The sequence below is a fragment of the Poecilia latipinna genome, unplaced genomic scaffold (genome assembly GCF_001443285.1).
Source record: "Poecilia latipinna isolate Pla-1442-1.1 unplaced genomic scaffold, P_latipinna-1.0 Scaffold738, whole genome shotgun sequence".
Taxonomy (NCBI): domain Eukaryota; kingdom Metazoa; phylum Chordata; class Actinopteri; order Cyprinodontiformes; family Poeciliidae; genus Poecilia; species Poecilia latipinna.
The window spans coordinates 177,453-195,485 of record NW_015113354.1 but is presented as its reverse complement, the minus strand read 5'-3'; the positions used below and the strand labels follow the sequence as shown (position 1 = coordinate 195,485).

The window sequence follows — 18,033 nt, the reverse complement described above, 5'->3', positions numbered from 1 at the left end:
GCAGAGGAAAGCTCACTGGCAGCGAGTGGCAGCCGCCCTTCACTGCAATTAATATGTGACTCCTCTGCTAACAAAGCGCTTGTCAAAAAGTCCTGCCTCCCAACTCTGAGGCCTTTCTCAACACAAATCCCACCCCCTCTGCACCATTACCCACTGAAAAGGCATTTCTCCTTTCTGTTTCAGAGCTGTAACTTTCTAGCCCTGGACAGGAATCTTGTGACGACTTGTTCACCATCAGATTGGCGTGACATTTTTGTCAGGCTCGTGTTTTGTTTCGGCACTAAGCTTTCACAGAATTGTGTGAAGAGTCTGTGGTTGTTTCTTCGCTCAAACTGCGTCTCCTCCGTCTGCAGCCTTTCCATGAACAGGGTAACTCTGGACGCTCGCTGCCTCATCGAAAGGCCCGGTCCACACGCAGCCGGGTTTAAAACGATGACAAACGAGATATTTGTTTCTGTAAAATCAATCAATCAAGTTATTTGAATAACACATTTCAGCAGCAAGGCAGTTCAAGGTGCTTTACATAATAAAAACACAAAATTAAAAAGTTATAAAGAAAACACCATGCAGTCAACAATTGAACAGACATTATATTTGGAGGAGTGCTGTTACTAAAATCATCAATACACATCAAATAAGTTGGTCAGTGTTTCATTTTTTATGGTTCAAAAGCAGCTCAAAACAAGGAGTTTTAGTCTAGATTTAAAGGAGCTCAGTGTTTCAGCTGTTTTGCAGTTTTCTGGAAGTTTGTTCCAGATGTGTGGTGCACAAAAGCTGAATGCTGCTTCTCTATGTTTGGTTCTGGTTCTGGATGCAGAGCAGAACCAGAACCAGGAGACCTGAAAGGCCTGGATGGTTGCTACGACAACAGCAGATCTTTAAGCCGGTCAGTGATTTATAAACTGTCAGCAGTGATTTAAAGTCTCTTCTCTCAGTGGAGAGACTTTAGGACTGGGAGATGTGCTCTACAGCTTCATCCACACCTGATTGGTTGATGAAAGGTTTTCATCCACACAAACCCACTGAACTACACCACCGAGCGTTGTTTTAACCATCCTACACCAATAGGGGGCAGTGTAGAGCAAACATAAAACCTGTATCTGCCAATCACAATCCTTCACAACAACCACTAAACAGGCAGAGGCTGAACTACGTTTAAATATAATATAAAGTTAATAAAGTTAACAATCGACTGATGAAGCCAGATGACTGAACAGCATTTAGCCTCCATATTGGAGTGGATAGTTGGTGGAGAACAGCCGACCTCCAATCACTCTTTATCCTTTGCAGCTCAACATATTGAAGCATTTGGGCTTATAGCAAAATAAGTGAAATGCGTCTGAACAAACGTAAAAATCAGCAGCTTTCTGATGGCAGCCATCTTTCCTCAGGACTGCAGACTGTCATGTGTTTACCACTAAATCTCTGGCTTCTGAACGCAAAGGACAATTCAGATCTTCACTTTGGCCGGAGGTCTTATTATCAATCATTTTTAGTGATATTAAACAGAGATTACGTGTGGATGAAAGGACAAATCGCATAAAAATCTGTTTGGTTAATCAGCTACGGACAAGGCCCAAAGTCTGCAGACAGACATGTTGGGTTAGCCCAGTAAAAATCTGGTCATGAACGTTTTTCACTAAGCATTTTTGCTAAAAAGCAAACTTTTGGAAAAGATTTCCAGAGATTCCCCACAAAATAAACCAAATAAAGCATAAGCAGCATAAATGTTTCTGTTACATCCCCTGGTTTTTCCATGTTTGACGTCTAAACAGACCTCTAGTCTTACATTTAGACTAAGTTCAATCAAAGCCCTAAACTCAAAACCAAAGGATGAGAGGCAGGAGCAGGCATGCGTTTTTAGAAAAACTTAAAATTAAAACTCTTCAAGCCTTCAGAGGGGAGATGCATCTTCCATCTTATGTGAAAAAAAAAGTGAATTCAAAGCCTGCGTTGCTCCACCATTCATCTCCTGACACGTCTCCACTCAAATCTGTTTCTTTTCTGAAAAGACATGAGCCGAACGCCATCTTTGTGAGGCCTGCCGACATTAGTCACTTTGATTCTATTTTTATTTTGACTCAAATAACACAAGCTTACAGGAAGGAACATCCCTTTAAAGTCCACCCGAAAACCCAAACATGCCTGAAATTGTCAGAGTGATGTGTTTTCCAGAGGTTTTAAGTGTACAGCTGGGATAAGTTTGTTCAGGCAAATTGCTGTATGAGCCCATCAGTGAAATGTAGACGGGCCTGGCCTGCTGCCAGGAGCGCAGGAGGCCCAGCGCAGTCATCAGGAGGAATCTGATGTGCAGTCAAAGGAGCAAAGAGGGAACAATGATCTAACCAGAGGAAAGACTTTGATGAAAGAAAGTCAAATGTGTTAACACTGACAATAAAACTGAGCAACAAAAAGACAAACACTTGAAATTCAGTATTTTTGGGACGTTTCGGACAAACGTCGCAAAGTTTTCACAGAAACTTAGAGGTTTCTTTCTGTTGAAAGCCTGAGTGGCAGTTCAGAGGATGCCGCAGTCGTTAGGGTGCTGCAGTTCAGAGGATGCTGCAGTCGTTAGGGTGCTGCAGTTGTTAGCGTGCTGCAGTTCTTAGCGCTGCAGTAAGATCCTGGACTCAGTCAGGACATTCCTGCCTGGAACAGGTGGGTTCCCTCCAGGTACTCTGGCTTCCTCCCACAGCCCTAAACTCAGGCATGTCACAGTTAAACCCAAAACTATTTACACCCTGCAAGGCCTGTCACAATGTTGCTGCAATAGACGATCATATTGTTGTTTTGAGACCATTTTCAAGTAATAGAATGCTGATGATCGCATAGTAATAATGCAAGAACACATTCTGCAACTTTAAATTCTCACTGGAACTCAAAGACATTTTAATTGTCCAAAATAAATAAATAGAACGAGAGAAAAAACAAATAAAATGAATTATAAAGTTTCTGTAAACAAAATGATCCTTCAAGAAGAGGGCAAGTTGAAACCAAAGCACCAGACTGAAGACTTTTGTCTTCATGCTAATCTTAGCTCCCTCCTTTTGTCTGCTAGTCAGAAGTGAGATTAAAGCTGTCTTCACACCTGATAGTCCGCAAGACTCGGTTCGATTGAGGCCATACATTTGTTTCATTTTCAGCTGCTGCGGGTCGTTTTCTCACTGCACCGTGTCAAACAAGCCAAACCCTGTTCCCCTGCTCGCCTGAGGGGGCGCTGCACCAAGAGTCACTGCAGGAAACAACTTCTGAAGAAGACACTGAACGCAACATTCTTCTTCACAAACTCTAAACAAAATGGAGTAGCGTCAGGCTAGAGCGGTTGTAGGATTTCTCTTTTGTTTTTTAATAAAAGAAGACGAGCCATTTTTCCCGCTCGTGCTAGAGTCGCGTTTGTTTTGGTTGTGTTTACCCAGAATGCCCTGCGCTGTAGTTCACTTCCTGCTTTTGGTGCGGCCTCCGGTCACATTTGAACTGTACTTAAACCGAACCGAGCCGTCGGTTTTTAGGTGGACCAGAGTTCGGCTTTTTGCTCTGCATCAGTGTGATTTGGAGTTCATGTGATCCCCGAGACTGGAAATAAGAAAGACGGTGGATGTTAGCTTCTGCAGCGCCGCCAAGATGGCTTCCGCTGTGCTAATTAAAGCATGAAAAGGTATGTTTGGTGTTTGAGCTATTCAAAGAGTTATGAGCGTTTTTAGAGGAGGATTTCTAAAAACAGTCGTAGGCGGTTGTGGTCCAAACCCCTGATGTTCCGGGGCTCCACTCCAGTTACATTATTAAACTAGAAAAACGTCTGGATGCCTGGATAAAAATAAGGATTTATGAGATTAGCACACTGTGTCCTCAATTCTTAGGCAAGTCTTATTTTTTGAGGATTATTTTTATTAATCATTTAAATCAAGACTGAAAAGCCACCTGTTTACATATGAACCGTAATTAATGGAACATATTTTGTGTGTTGATGTTTTTGATGATGCGTCCCACAAACTGTAATGTTTGGTCTCAAACTGGTGACTGCATGTTGCTTTTGTGACTTTTTGTTTTTGTTTCTATGCTGTAAAGCACTTTAAACTGCCTTGTTGCTTGAAATGTGCTATATAATTAAATTTGATTGATTGATTATCTCCACCTCCAGGGCTCTTTGCTAATCCAAAACATTATGGAACATAACAGAACTGGAAGATAATGGATTCCTGCTTGATTCTTCTTTTGGCAGCTAAAACTTATTATTTTTTCCTCAGTACTTCAGTAAACTTTTTACCAAATACTTTTTTTTTTTTACTTCTACTTGAGTAATTTCTTGGTGGCTTCTTTTTATTTTTAATTGAGTTGAAATATGTTGAAGAAAAGCTATTCTTACTTGAGTGTAATTTTGGGTTCTCTGCTTCCTCTGATCAGCTGCTGTGATTAAATTAATTAAATATTCAAGTTTATCCAGCTTGGAGTTTAAAAATGATGATGATGTGGTCAGAAATACGGTCTTGCTCTGTGCAAAGAGTTCTGCATTCACATAAGTAACAGTGCAATAATTTTGACATATTTTATAATAGCACAGATCCTTTATTTGATCCGTTTATTTCAGACAGACCTGCAGAGTTCGGTCTGTGCCTCGACAGGTCAGAGCTGCTTTGTTGGCAGATCAGATGGGATTTCCATGCCATTCAACAGGAAGTGACTGCTAAATGTGGGAATTTCTTGGCATCGTCAGGACAGTGAAGAACATTTAATCACAGGAAAGAAAACAGATCAGCTTCTGTAACTTCAGTGGGGCATGACTGGCTTGTTTGGTCTATTTTTTCCCATATATTTCCAAAGTGAAAGCAGAAGTCAGCACTTAGAAATGAGTGTGATGATACTGCTGGTTATTAGCTGTCGACCTCCGTCCCGTCTTGTAACTCTGTACTTCTTTTGCTCTGTTCCTGCTAGACCAAACTTTCCTTATTGCGTTTCACAGGAATTAAATTGCCAAGTGAAAAGCTCATGGAGCGTTTTCTTTTTGAAAGCTGTACAGTTGATACTTAGAAATCGCAGGAATACATTTTCAATGCTTTATTTGACCAAAAAAATATTGTTTGGAGATCATGAACATGTCCATGTTTGTTATATTTTTTGCATAACATCATTCTTGGAGAATGAGATTTCAATCTGGAGCTCCTTTCAGAAGTTTGTCACTTTAAATCCAAATGAGCTGCAAATAATCACAACTTTTCCACTCGCATGTAAAAATGGCTGAAAGCAGATGCTTTGAAAAGTAGAAGTGGAGCCTCCTGCACAGCCAACAAGAATGGAGCAAATAGTTTCTGAATAGTAAGTCAACAACACAATCCTGTCTTTTCCAGCAGCCATTGTACAACTTATGCAGAGGTATGATGCATTTGTATCCTAAAGAAAAAGATTTGTATAAGATGCATCTCTAATGAGATATTAACATATATAAAAAAAAACACACAAAAACTTTATATTGTAGCCAAATGAACGGACCAGAACGTTATTGGGAAGGAATCCCACGTTGCCCCAGTGCAGTTTTTCTCACACCTGTGGTCCATGGGCGCCTCCTAGTGGTTTACAAGGTGCTACATGCAAACGACTGTTTATTTGCCATGAGGTGAGCTCAAAGTGTGACGCATGAAGCTGTTTTACCAAAGGATTGTGGTTAAAACTAATGATGGATAAAACCGAGTATTACTGTTTCGTTCACAAGTGATTTGATTCTTTTGAACAAGTCTCAGCTGGTGAGAACTGTTCTTTGTTTTTTATGACTGCTTGCATGTCAACAGTTATTTTTTTATTTAATAAAAAATAATTTAATCAGCAAATGAATAAAACTGATAGGAATAGGTTTGACAAACAGAAGATGATTTTCTTGTTTCTGATAAAGCAACTCAGATCTACACTGCAAAATCTCCAAATCTTGCCAAGTATTTTTAGTCTCATTTCTAGTACAAATATTATACTACACTTGAAATCAGACCAAACTAACTTATAAGTAACTTTTCAGTAAGATATAAAAGCTCATTTTAAGTCAATATTTCCTTAATATTTGTGAAAAAGTACCAGTTCCATTTTCAGATGAATTTGCTTATAACAAGACATTTTATCCATAAGTCAAATATGGTCCAAGTACTTTTTCATCAACATTAAGGAATCATTTACTTAAGACAATCTCCTGTTACTTTTTAGTTTTGTCTTCATTCAAATGTGCTCAGATATCTTCACTAGAAACAAATCCTTGGTAAGATTTTATGTTTTTTCAGTGTATTCTTCTCTTATTGTGTTTCTAAATTACAACACTTGGTAGTGAAGAACAATTTTTTAATTTAATTTTTGACATCATTATAAAGCAAATCCACACTTTCATAAACTGTAAATAACGTAAAACGCGCCGAGTTGTTCATTATTTTATCACATTTACCAAACATCTCCACTGTTCTCATTAAGTCAAGCAACTGAGTTAAGAGATTAATATTTCCACTCCAGGTTGTGGCAGAAACTTGCTGCCACCTTCGTTTTTACCTCTGGGTGTTACCTTTAAAATCTTCCCAGCTAACATGACTTAAGAGGGAACAGGTGGACCGCAAGAACACAGCAAAAGCATAACAAGGCCCCTGTGGTTTTCCTAAGTGTGCCCTCATTTACAATACAGACCAGCATGTATCAGGGTTATAATCATTAACCAGCAGTTCAGCAGGAGTTCACTGTGCGCTGTGAGCCTGTGGAAGCCTGTTCTGGTCGGGATATTTTGCTTTGTCCCCTGAAACCACACGAGAGACTGACCAAATGTTATGGTTTCGCTGTTTCACAGAGCTCAATGGGAACTATTTCCTTTCACTGGAGTGAGAAATCAAACGAGATAGAGTTGCAAAATGATGGCTTATACCTCTGCAGTTCGTCTTGCAGCTAAAGCCGGGTGCTGAAAATTTCCCTTCAGTGGCAGAGATTTAACGTGACGCATTAATGTGTTAATCCAAACAACGCAAAAAACGAGAGTGGGAATCCAGCCTGACTGGGCGCCGTTCGCTCGCTTTGCCCCAAAATAACGATTAAGGCTTCTATCAAATGTCACCTTAAGCAGCGCCGGGGCGTCACGCTGTCTTCCAACCGCCTCAGAGCGACGGAGAAACCCGATCACGCTCCGCTGGGGGAGGGACCGGCCAAATGTACAAACCTGTTCAAACAACAGGTCTCTAACGCCCAGTGACAAAAAGGCAAAGCGTTCCCGTCTCAATCAATCAATCAAGGTTATTTATGTAGCAACAGGGCAGTTCAACATGCTCTACATCATAAAAATATGAAAACAGTTATGAAACCAGCAACACATTACAATTTGATGAGTGACATCATCAGAATCATACACATCACATGTGTTGGTCAATGTTTCAGTTATTATGCGGCTCTATGCAGGTGAGGTTTAGTCTAGATTTAAAGACACTCAGTGTTTCAGCTGTTTTGCTGTTTTCTGGAAGTTTGTTCCAGATTTGTGGTGTTTCTCTAGATCTTTAGTCCTCTAATCCTGGAAAAGTTCTTCAGGTGACAGAAGGCCGACTTTGTAACTGTTGTATGTGGCTCTGAAGGTTCAAACCCAGATTTCATCCTGAACTCCAGTTTCCAGGTGTGATATCTGAAGCTAGATCTTGTTCCTCTTCAAGTCCAAAGATAAAATCTTCAGTGTTGTTTCTGTTCATTGTTATGGGATTGAAAAAATAGCCATAATTTGATAATCCTAGCTGATCGTATAATGTTTGTAGACCTCAAATCTTTAGACTTTTAACAGGAGTTAAAAGGTTTTATACAATCACTGTTCTCTAAATGCATTAGCTAACGCAAAAACATTTTTATACAATCTTTCAAACTGATATCACTTTTTTTGTTTGAAAATTGCAAAAGATGAGAAAAGTGACTTTTACATTTGGTCAGTGTTAAAAAACTCCCAAACAAAGAAGACGGAAACCTTCTTTGAGAGCTCAAAGATCCCCCTGCTGGTGCAACAATCACCGTCTGTATGATTGGCTAATCCTGAAATATGCGCCTGTGACTAATGGTGCAATTTAGCAAGAAATCAGCTCCAGTTTCAGCCGACTTTATTGACACCCTGGCATGATGCAGATGCCTTCGGCTGTAATGAATAAGCGCAGGGATACTACTGGGTTCGCCTCTCCTCCTCCTACCCGTCTTTCAGCGCCGCTTTTGTGCAGGTGATAATGAAAAGTGCCAGAGAAGCATGTAACTGGCCCTTCTCACCTGCTTGGCACTAAGGCAAGCTGTCATGTCAACAATGATGCTAAATGGGAACACTTGAGCTGCTTCACGTCTTGTTGTTTTTCAGGGCGAGGTGCCTGGGAGAACTCTGTTTTCTTTGCGCGTCCTCCGTCTTTGATAAACGGGAATATTGTATCTTATTTTTGAGCGAGTGCCAACCTGCTGACATTTTGCTACAGAGGGAATTAGCGCAAAGCAGCAAGAGCAGGGTTTGGTGTGCTTTACTGCACAAACACAACATCAGTCATCCTGTGAATGTGGATCTGTGAGCCATCGCCACGGTGACGGCAATCTGAAGGGTTGTTGTTTAAAGAGCGGGCAGGATAACTGGTGCAAAGTGTTCGGTAAAGAAACCCCACAGTTTCAACATTCACAGGAAATGAGTCGCTTTACTTTGAAGGGACTTAAGTCAATATTTGCATAGTTGCACCTGTGGAATGAAAAACGGCAATAATTATCATGTCAAGTTGGTTCAATACCTTCAGGTTGACTAACCTCACTGAACCATGTGGAAGCAAAATAAACAATGTTACAATAATAGCAGCTGTTCAACATTAAATTATCAACAGTACGGAAAAATACCACAGTCACACAAATGATCATCTCATTAAATAAGTAGCTATAAGTCTAAGTAATTAATAAAATTCAAATAAACATGTCTTAGAGTGGATCCAAAGTATTTGTGGGATTTAGAACAATGGTGTGTTCGGGCCATTGGAGATGAAGAAGGGACAAGTTTCCACCAAACAATTCAGAAATTTTGAGAATGAACTCAAAAGTTTTCTAGAGATTTCTGGAGATTTCAGAGTTGCAAAAATTGAAAATTAGCAAGAAATTACCCCAAAATTTTGATAATCTGAGAAATTATGTAGAAAAAATAAGGAAATTCTGAGCTTGAAAAGTTAAGAGAACACTCAGACATTTTGAGGATAATCTTCAAAGTTTTCTAGAAAAAAAATCTGATATTTTGAGATTAATCTGAGTTTTTTGTAGAAAAAACCTAGAAAGTTCTGAGTTTCAACAGTCAAAATTTTTCCAGATCTCAAACTCAAAGTTTCCAAAAGTCAAAAACTTTTGACTTTTCTAGAAAATTCCTGAGATTTTTCTCAAAATCTTAGTTTTTTTTCTAGCAAATTTTCGACTTTTGAAACTCAGAAATGTTCTTGTTTTAACTAGAAAAGTTCTGAGATTAATCTAAAAAATTCAGATGTTTTGGCCTGGATATTCATCCTGCCCAAACTGCATGTTTTAGACTCTACCTGTTAATGGATTGATTCCACAGATAAAAAAAAAAAACCTATTGTACTAACTGTGACCTTTGCAAAGTAGACCTAAAATCTTATTTCTAGGCCTAGTTTACCTATTTTAAAACAGCCTTACAAATAGGCATCACCGTGTCTGTTTTTGTCTCGGTTCAGCTGCTTGTGTTTCATTTGGGTTTGAAAATTGCCAAACAAATAAAGTGGAGCTGAACTGAACTTTTCCCAGTACGAGATTGAACCGTTTACAAAGCGTGAAAGTTGTTAAAAGGAACCGGATCAGCAGCACGGAGTCCATCGCATTTATTCCTGAAAAGCTTGAGTACATATTTACACTAAACACACACGGCTCTGGACCACAACAACAACTGCAGCCACCTGTTTGATGCCAAATAGTAAATTCTGACGAACGAAACGGTATCCTTCATAAAAAGCTGTTGCATAAATACAAGAAAAACTTGCACTTTGTTTATTCTCCTATAGATACTCTAAGATGGCTTCTTCTTCCTGCCAAAACTGGAAAATGGCTCCAATAATCTTCAGTTACATCCTGAACACAGAACGACGGCTCACATTAAGCTGTCGATTACATCTCAGCAGTTGCAGAACCGAACTGACTGAAGCGACGGATAAAAACATCAACAAGTGATGCTGATGAGGCCAGAAGGCAAACAGGATCAGAAGTTGATGCAAATCAGCTGAAAGTGATACAAGCTGGAAGCATCCAGAGATGCTTACAGTGACAGACGACTGTTTCCATGTGATGTCAGGGTTTCATTTTATCTCAGCATTTCTTAATGAAAGATTTCCACCTGCCACTGTTTGTGTTTTTGATCCTGGCTGAGCTGCTCCTGTTGGAGTCGCTCCTGAGAAACAGTTTAAAACCAGCCGTGCTGTTTATTGACACTGGATCCCACTTTATTGGTAATGTTAAGTACCAATATGAAGTCGGGGGGCCGGTAAAGACCCCCTGGGGAAAGAAGCACTTTGGTAAATGGGCGAGATCATAAACTGCCGAGTAATAAAGTGCTCCAGCAGCTGCAGCGCTCTGCTGACAAACGACCGTCTGCTGGCCTCAGAGCCGCGGCTCCTCATCCTGCTGCACTTTGCATAGGCATCACTTTGGGTTTTCAGGAAATGCATGCACTCATCATCGATTACTGACGAGAACATGGACTGATTTTTATTAGTTTGAATAGTGACAAAGAAAAAAGCTGATTTTATGAACGTTATTCATTCATAACTAGTAATAATCTTTAAATGAATTGAAATTCATAGATACAGCATTCTCTGCACTGCAAAAACACAAAATCTTATCAAGTATTTTTGGTCTAGTTTAATTCTTAATACACCTACAATTAGACAAAAATAACTTAAAAGTAACTTTTAAGCAAGATATTGAAGCTTGTTTAAATAAATGATTCCTTAATATTAAGAAAAAGTTCCAGGTCCACTGGTAGATTATTATTTCAGTTGTATCAAGACATTTTTCTTGTAATTAGTGAAATAAGTGAAATGGCTAGTACTTTTTCACCAATATTAAAGAATTATTTATTTAAAACAAGCTCCTATTTCTTCCAGAAAGTTACTTGTAAGTTAGTTTTGTCTTGTTTCAGGTGTACTAAGATATTTACACTAGAAACTAGACCAAAAATACTTGGTAAGATTTATTTTTCTGCAGCGTAGAAGAGCTACGATACTGTGAAGGTCCCTCAAACTCAGTCTGAGAAAATAATTCTATATACATCTGGAGGCATAATTTTTATGCACAAATGATGGTTTTCGTCTGGATTAATTCCCGTTTTCTCTCCAGGTTTGTTGGTCATTCATATTTAAGGCAGTCTATCATGGCTGGTGTTGATAGACAACCAGTGGAGCAAAGCCAAACAACACGGACACAGGTGTCGATGCGCCTCCTCTGAAATCTGAGCAGCCATCTTGCTCAGGTCCTGATCAAAGTGAAAACCCGGACTGGGGGAATTTTTTTCCCCATCTGCAAATCAACGAGGCAGTTTATCGCCCATCCAAAAAATTGATAGGATGATGGCTTTGGGATAGTTTGGCGGTGAGATAAAGATCACGGCTGTACATCAAAATGTTAACACGGTTCTAGTCGCGTGAGCGTGTGAAACAACGCGTCGTATCTCAGTCCCTCTATCGGCTCCATCAGTATCTTATCGGCCTGGTCGCCGTCACACATTCTTCTCTGCACTTCAGTCATATCTACCTTGGTGGTTGTTGGTGGCGATCGTTTATCGTATGTAATCTCTGCGCCCGCACGTCGGTGGTGGAGAGCGAAAAGTTACACAGACCTGACTGAAGTTCTGGCTTCTTTAGGATCCACACAGAATTACTGGAGGAATAAAAGCAAATGTTAGTTATTTAAAACAATGGAAATAAGTTCAGATTATTCAACATTAAATCTGGAAATGACACCAGGGGAAAATAAATCAAAGGCTTTATGTTTAAATACATTAAAAATGGTAACTTTTCATTGGAGGTGACAAACATCATATGTGGAGTACCTCAGTCCTGGGAACCCCCTCATTTATATAAACATGCTTTGATTATAATATAATAATAAATTCAAATTCAGAAATACTTTATTTATCCCAAAGGGAAACTAAATGTTGCTGTAGCTCATATTAATTCAGATTCGTCAGAGTTATTGAAGACGGTGATGGCTGTTGGCAGGAAAGATGTGCTATAGCAGTCTGTATTTCAACAAATCTGAAGAAGCCTCTGACTGAAGATGCTCTAGAAGAAAATAACAAAAAGATCGTACTGAGCTTTCTCATTACGATCTCATGAATGGTCAGGGTTGGCCATAACGTTCTTGATTTTATGAAAGATCTTTATTCTTCTAAGATTAGCTATGCACATGATACTCAGCTGCATAGATCCGCCTTTGAATTGCCTTGTTGCTAAAAATGTGCTATATAAATAAAGTTACCTGACCTTACCTCCACATCACGATGTCTCCAGGTGAGTATGAACCACTGAACAGATGCTCATACTATGTAAATGTGTCAGAACCTTCTCCAGCTGAACAGAAACAAAACTGAAGTTATTGTCTTTGGACCTAAAGAAGACCGATCTGGAGTTATAGATCTAGACTTATAGATCTGGAGTCAACACACAGCTTCAGTTGTTACAGCTGGAAACTAGAGATCAGGCTGAACTTTGACCTGAACCTTCAGAGCCACATAAAGACGGTTACAAAGTCGTCCTTCTATCGCCTGAAGGATATTTATAGGATTAAAGGACTAATGTCTCGGTGAGATCTAGAGAAACTCATCCATGTGTTCATCTGTAGTCACATTGATTACTGGAACAGTGTTCAATCAATGCCATCTGGAGAAGCCACCCTTCAAACCTGAGATGACAAAATACACGTTGAATCAGGTAAAATCCTTTGACTGAAGTGATTGCGCAAAAAGTTGTGCAACGAAATATTAAATTACAGGCATCATTTTTGTTTTATTTGGCTGTCTTCACACCTGATAGTCCGGTAGACTTCGTATGATAGGAGACCAAAGCTGCAACATTTATTACATTTTCATATGCTGTGTTTCTCTTTTCAAACCAACCAAACCCTTTTAAAAACCTGTTCCCCTCCTCGCCTGTGGGGGGGCTGCACCAAGAACCACTGAAGGAAATGACACAAAAACCTCAGAAGACGACACTAAGCGTAACTTCCTTCTTCACCAAATGTAAACAAAAATGGAGTTTCCTTCGATTTTGTTGGATTTCTCTTTTGTCTTTGGTGAAGGAACCATTCCTCCCAGCTAGTGCTAAACTGGTTTTGCTTGTTTTTACCCAGAATGCCCTGCAACATAGTCCACTTCCTGTTTATGGAACAGTTTTGGTCTGTTTGGCGTTGACATGTGAAATCAAACAGAACCTGAGTTCAGTAGGAAAATGAACTAAACTTCAATTAAAGCAGAGTCCAACTAAACAGGACTGGTGTTTGTTTTTATATGATTCTATTGGACCACAATTCATAATAAATGCATGATTTTCACCGGTTAATTTTCAGTACATTTTTATTCACAATTACTTTTGTCAGTTTGAAGTTGCTCTGGTGGCCATTGTTGGCTTTTCGGTACCAACAACTTTGTCCACGTATTTAATGAGTTCGATGAAGTAAAACAGAAAGTAAAGATAATTAGTGGGACTTTTTATTAGAAGAACATAGGAATCGATTGTATGTGAATTATAGTCTACAGAAACAGCACCAATAATCAAGGAGAGGTGGGAATCAGAAAGCGGTGTGAGACATCCAGAGCCACATGTGTTAGGAGGGCCGCTCAGCCGCGCCGCCTGCTGCGTGACGGATACTTTGGTATTTCTACATATGAAGGACGGATACGTGTATTGATGTGCAGAGCCTGTTTCTGCTGCAGCAGTGGGAAACGCCATGTGCCATGTGTAACTTTCCTCATGCTTCACTCAACACGGCCACCCAAAAAGACAAATACTTCACCGCCGGTAACAAAAGACTGAAAGGAACCAAAAACAGAAGGAATGAAAACTTTAATGCATAAAATATGAAAAGATGATGTTCTAATAAGGTCCATTTAAAATACAAAAGAAATGAAGGAAGAAACACAAGGAAAGGAGGAAGAACACCAGGATGGAAACAAAGGATGGAAAGGAAGATTAATTTTATGAAGGACATAAAGGAAAGAAAAATATCAAGAACAAGAGAAGCAAACAGAGAACAAAAAGAAAAAAAACAAAGGAAAGGAAGAAATAATAGAAGAAAAGAACAAAAAGGAAGAAAGAGAGAGGAAAAAAGGAGGAAAGAGAACAAAAAGGAACAAATGGAAGGAAAGAAGAAAGAGAAGGAAAGAAATGATGGAAGGAAGAAAAGTAGGAAGAATATAAAAAAAGAACAAAAGCTGGACAAGAAGGAGATGGAATAAATTAAACAAGGCAAAGAAAAAACAAGGAACAAAATGTTTAGACATTAAGTAAATTCTGGAAATCTATACTTATGTCTTTTTTTATTTTTTATCCAGAGTTCAAAGATACAATACAAATAAATGGCACTGTTTTTATTAAATAATTAATGAGATAAAGTCTCTCTTTCTTTTTCTCACTTTAAAAAAAGTGTAACCAATTCAAAAGTAATACTAGTTTTTATTGGCACATCATAAACTGTTTGGAAACTGGAGACAAAGTTCACAACTGTCAAATGTAAAATTTATTATCTGTAAAAATGAATATCAGATTTGATGTTAGAGTTTGCATTGTTTTAGTTGGCAGGAGTTTGGTCTTTTTTTGTTCAACATTTAGGAGATGTAACTTCCTGAATGAGAGACATGAAGAGTTTATTTACCCTGAGGTTTAAGTTGAAGTTATGTGTAAAAGGTGCCAATTTATTCCTCATTTCAAAATGGAGAACAGCTTTGACACATTATTTCATTTTCCATCACATGTTATTCTGAGTATTTTGTTCATTGAAGGAGAACTATTATTCAAAATAAACATTTCTGTACTTCCATTTGTGTTTCTACAACTTCGAAAACAAAGTGCTTCAAAACAAAACAACAGCCAGCTGATTTTTGGCAGTAAGTTAATGTTTATTGGTGTCTGGAAAATTTCAAAAACCTTCCAGATGTAATGTCACTGCCAGTTACCTAGCAACCCCAGCAGAGTTCTGCCGTTACCTAGCAACCCCAGCAGAGTTCTGCCCGTTACCTAGCAACCCTACCTGAGCTCCGACACCTTTGGTCAGCTGATTTTACCACTGTACAAGTGTACTTCGGTGTTAAGAACCTGCTGAAGGTTTTTAAAGAGACGGAGACCCATTTCAAGGCATCATTCAATTTTCTTTGAAGTTATTTTTGATATATAAAGCAGTTTATAACAATAGAAGGTAACATAGTTACTTGACTCTGCTATAATACAGAACTATGTGCCTGGAAAATGCATAATAAATCAGCCTTTAAGTTAAAGAACAGCTGCTGGCTCATCCTCAAGTGTGAATGTGTTTATCTTATTGAGTTACCTGACCTGGTGTTAAGGAACGGCGGAGAGATGGGAGCGTTAACACCTGCTTGGTCCAACTCAGATCTGTTCCTGTGAAAAGTTACCGTAAACTTTGACACGGGCATTAAAACCTAAACCCACCCCAACCTGAGATGTCTCGGACTCTTTGAAGCCGCTGCCAGATCGTCCAACCCCCCACCGAGCCGAGCTCTGCGGCCGACCCGAACACATAGGCAAAAACACAGGAAATTACTTTATGCATGTTCATCCTTCTACTTATACATGTTTGAGAAATTAGCATTCACCCAGATTTAAAAAAAAAGTATCTTCTACATTTAAAGACATACTGACAGGCTGTCAAAGCAAGTTTCTTTGTGGAAAAAAAGATGGCTTCCAGAGCAAAACAGAACGGCAACGGCCTCCAGGGAGCAATCCGTCTTGTACTGGAGCTGCTCTGAACTGCTTTTTAGTATCAGGTGCATCGTCTTGAGAACGCATCTGACATTCCTGGCTGAATTATGAAAGAATTCCCACATGAAAAAATGATAAAAAGAAGCAGCAGCAGCGTGGCCAGGTGGCTGAACATCATGTAGAACTAAAACGTTTCGCATGTCTGTTACAGGAATGTTTGGCTAATTTGATGAAAGGTTCGACTTTCTGACAAACATAATTTTTTCCATGGCTATTTGTTTTTATGAAATATTTTGAAATAGAATTGCATGTTGTGTTTTTTTTCTGTTTTTGCAGTGCTGACTTTTCTCTCCAGTTTTCCTTCCATATGAATCTAAACTTGGCAGAAAATGCTAAAGTTAGCTCGCATGTTATATAAATATTTGTTTTAAGGAAACTACTTAGGATTTATTTTAAAGTTAACTTTGGGTTTAGGAACATTTAGATATTAACAGTAAAACAAAAAATATGGAAAAAGATAAAATGGTAGCATAAAGTGCAAATATTAAAAAAAGTAAAAAATAAATAAAAGTTGCTTGTAAGTTAGTTTTGTTTTATTTCAAGTCTACTAAGATTTTTATGTTGGAAAAAAGACCAAAATTATTCTGTAAGATTTTATGTTTTTGCAGAGTGTAAAACAGAAATATAATTTCTATTTCAAAATGCCAAGACAGAACGACTCATTCAGACCTGAAGGTGATTTTAACACACTGCAGATCTTTTTAGTGTAAAAACAAAGATTGTGAATCTTGTACTTGGTGAAAGTGCTCATGGTTTTGCGCCTGCGGGTGAAGCTGTTGACCTCCGGGGCGTTTTGACGTGACTTACGGCCGGTCTGTGTGACTGGACACCGTGTCCGCTCCGTTACATGTGGTTCGGCTTGGCTACAGCCTGAACGCGGTAAGAAACTTGTTAAAATGTGGAATGTGACGGCTGCACTTGCTGATCCCCGTCTCCAACTGGCTGCTGTTTGGAAACGACACCTTCCACAGACGGAGCGTTTCCACACCGTCGGCTCACACACTGCGAAACACTTAGCCGCTTTTTAGTTGGCCTGTAATTTAGTGAATTTTAGATTTTTAACCTAAATGTGATTGTGAAAGATAAACTTACAGTAGTACGTTGTGTTAACTTTTTATTGATTTTGTCAAACCTCCAAGAGATGAAGTAACTACAGTTTTTAGCACTTAAAAAACTGAAAGAAGAAAAAGAATGGGAACTATTTCCCAGAATACTTAGCGGCATGTTCTTGTATCCTGAGACGGAAGTGTGTTACGTTGATCTGACTCTTCTGTTATTAAGGCAAATGTTCATTTTAAATCTGTTTGCAAAGCTTGAGGATAATATCCTGTTCACACTTTAATTTGTCATTTTCTTAAAATGAAAAATGTAGAGAACAACACAAAGTGTTTGTCTTTTTCTAACTGAGCTTTAACAAAAAGCCTTTTCTGAAATTATGCACCTCATCAGTTTTTTTTAATTTATTAAATCTGACTAAATATAGCACATACTTTGAAAGAAAGTGACGCAAATCCTGTTCTTATTACTGACAATTAATTTGTCCAATAGAGACCAAAAGAAACTGAAAACTAGATGCTTTTCTTTTAATACACCAAACATGCAAAATCTAGAGAAAAGAAATTTACATTTCTGCCAAAAACTGAAATTTTGAGAGTAATTTCAGAGATTTTCTGGCCAAAACAAGAACATTTCTGGGCTCCAAATAAGAAACAAAATGGTGAGAAAAAAGCATAGATTAATGTCAAATCTTCTACAAAAACAAAACGTGGAAATTTCTAAGTTCAAAAAGTTGACAATTTACAAAAAAATAAAATTGCAATTTTTAGATTGATCTCAGAAATTTTCTCCAAAAAACTTGTTAATCTCTGAATTTCAAATGTGAAAAATTTTATTTTGAAACTAAGAAATTTCAAAGTTTTCTAGAAAATTTCTGAGATTGATCATAAAATTTCTGAGATTTTGAAGGAAAAACCTTTCAAATTTAGATCTACTATAACTATCAGGCTACTTTATTTGCTTAATTTCAGGTTGGTTGGTATTTTTTAGT

At 38.5% G+C, this 18,033-nt stretch overlaps 1 long non-coding RNA gene across 1 annotated transcript in view; it reads left to right on the top strand.

Moving 5' to 3' along the window:
- The first annotated feature begins 3,298 nt into the window (after positions 1–3,298).
- The window catches only part of LOC106955474 (uncharacterized), a 28,547-nt gene continuing 13,812 nt past the window's right edge, over positions 3,299–18,033 (top strand). Inside the window, exon 1 of the long non-coding RNA XR_001426584.1 lies at positions 3,299–3,655. This is a non-coding gene — a long non-coding RNA (uncharacterized LOC106955474). The remainder of the gene's footprint in view (positions 3,656–18,033) is intronic.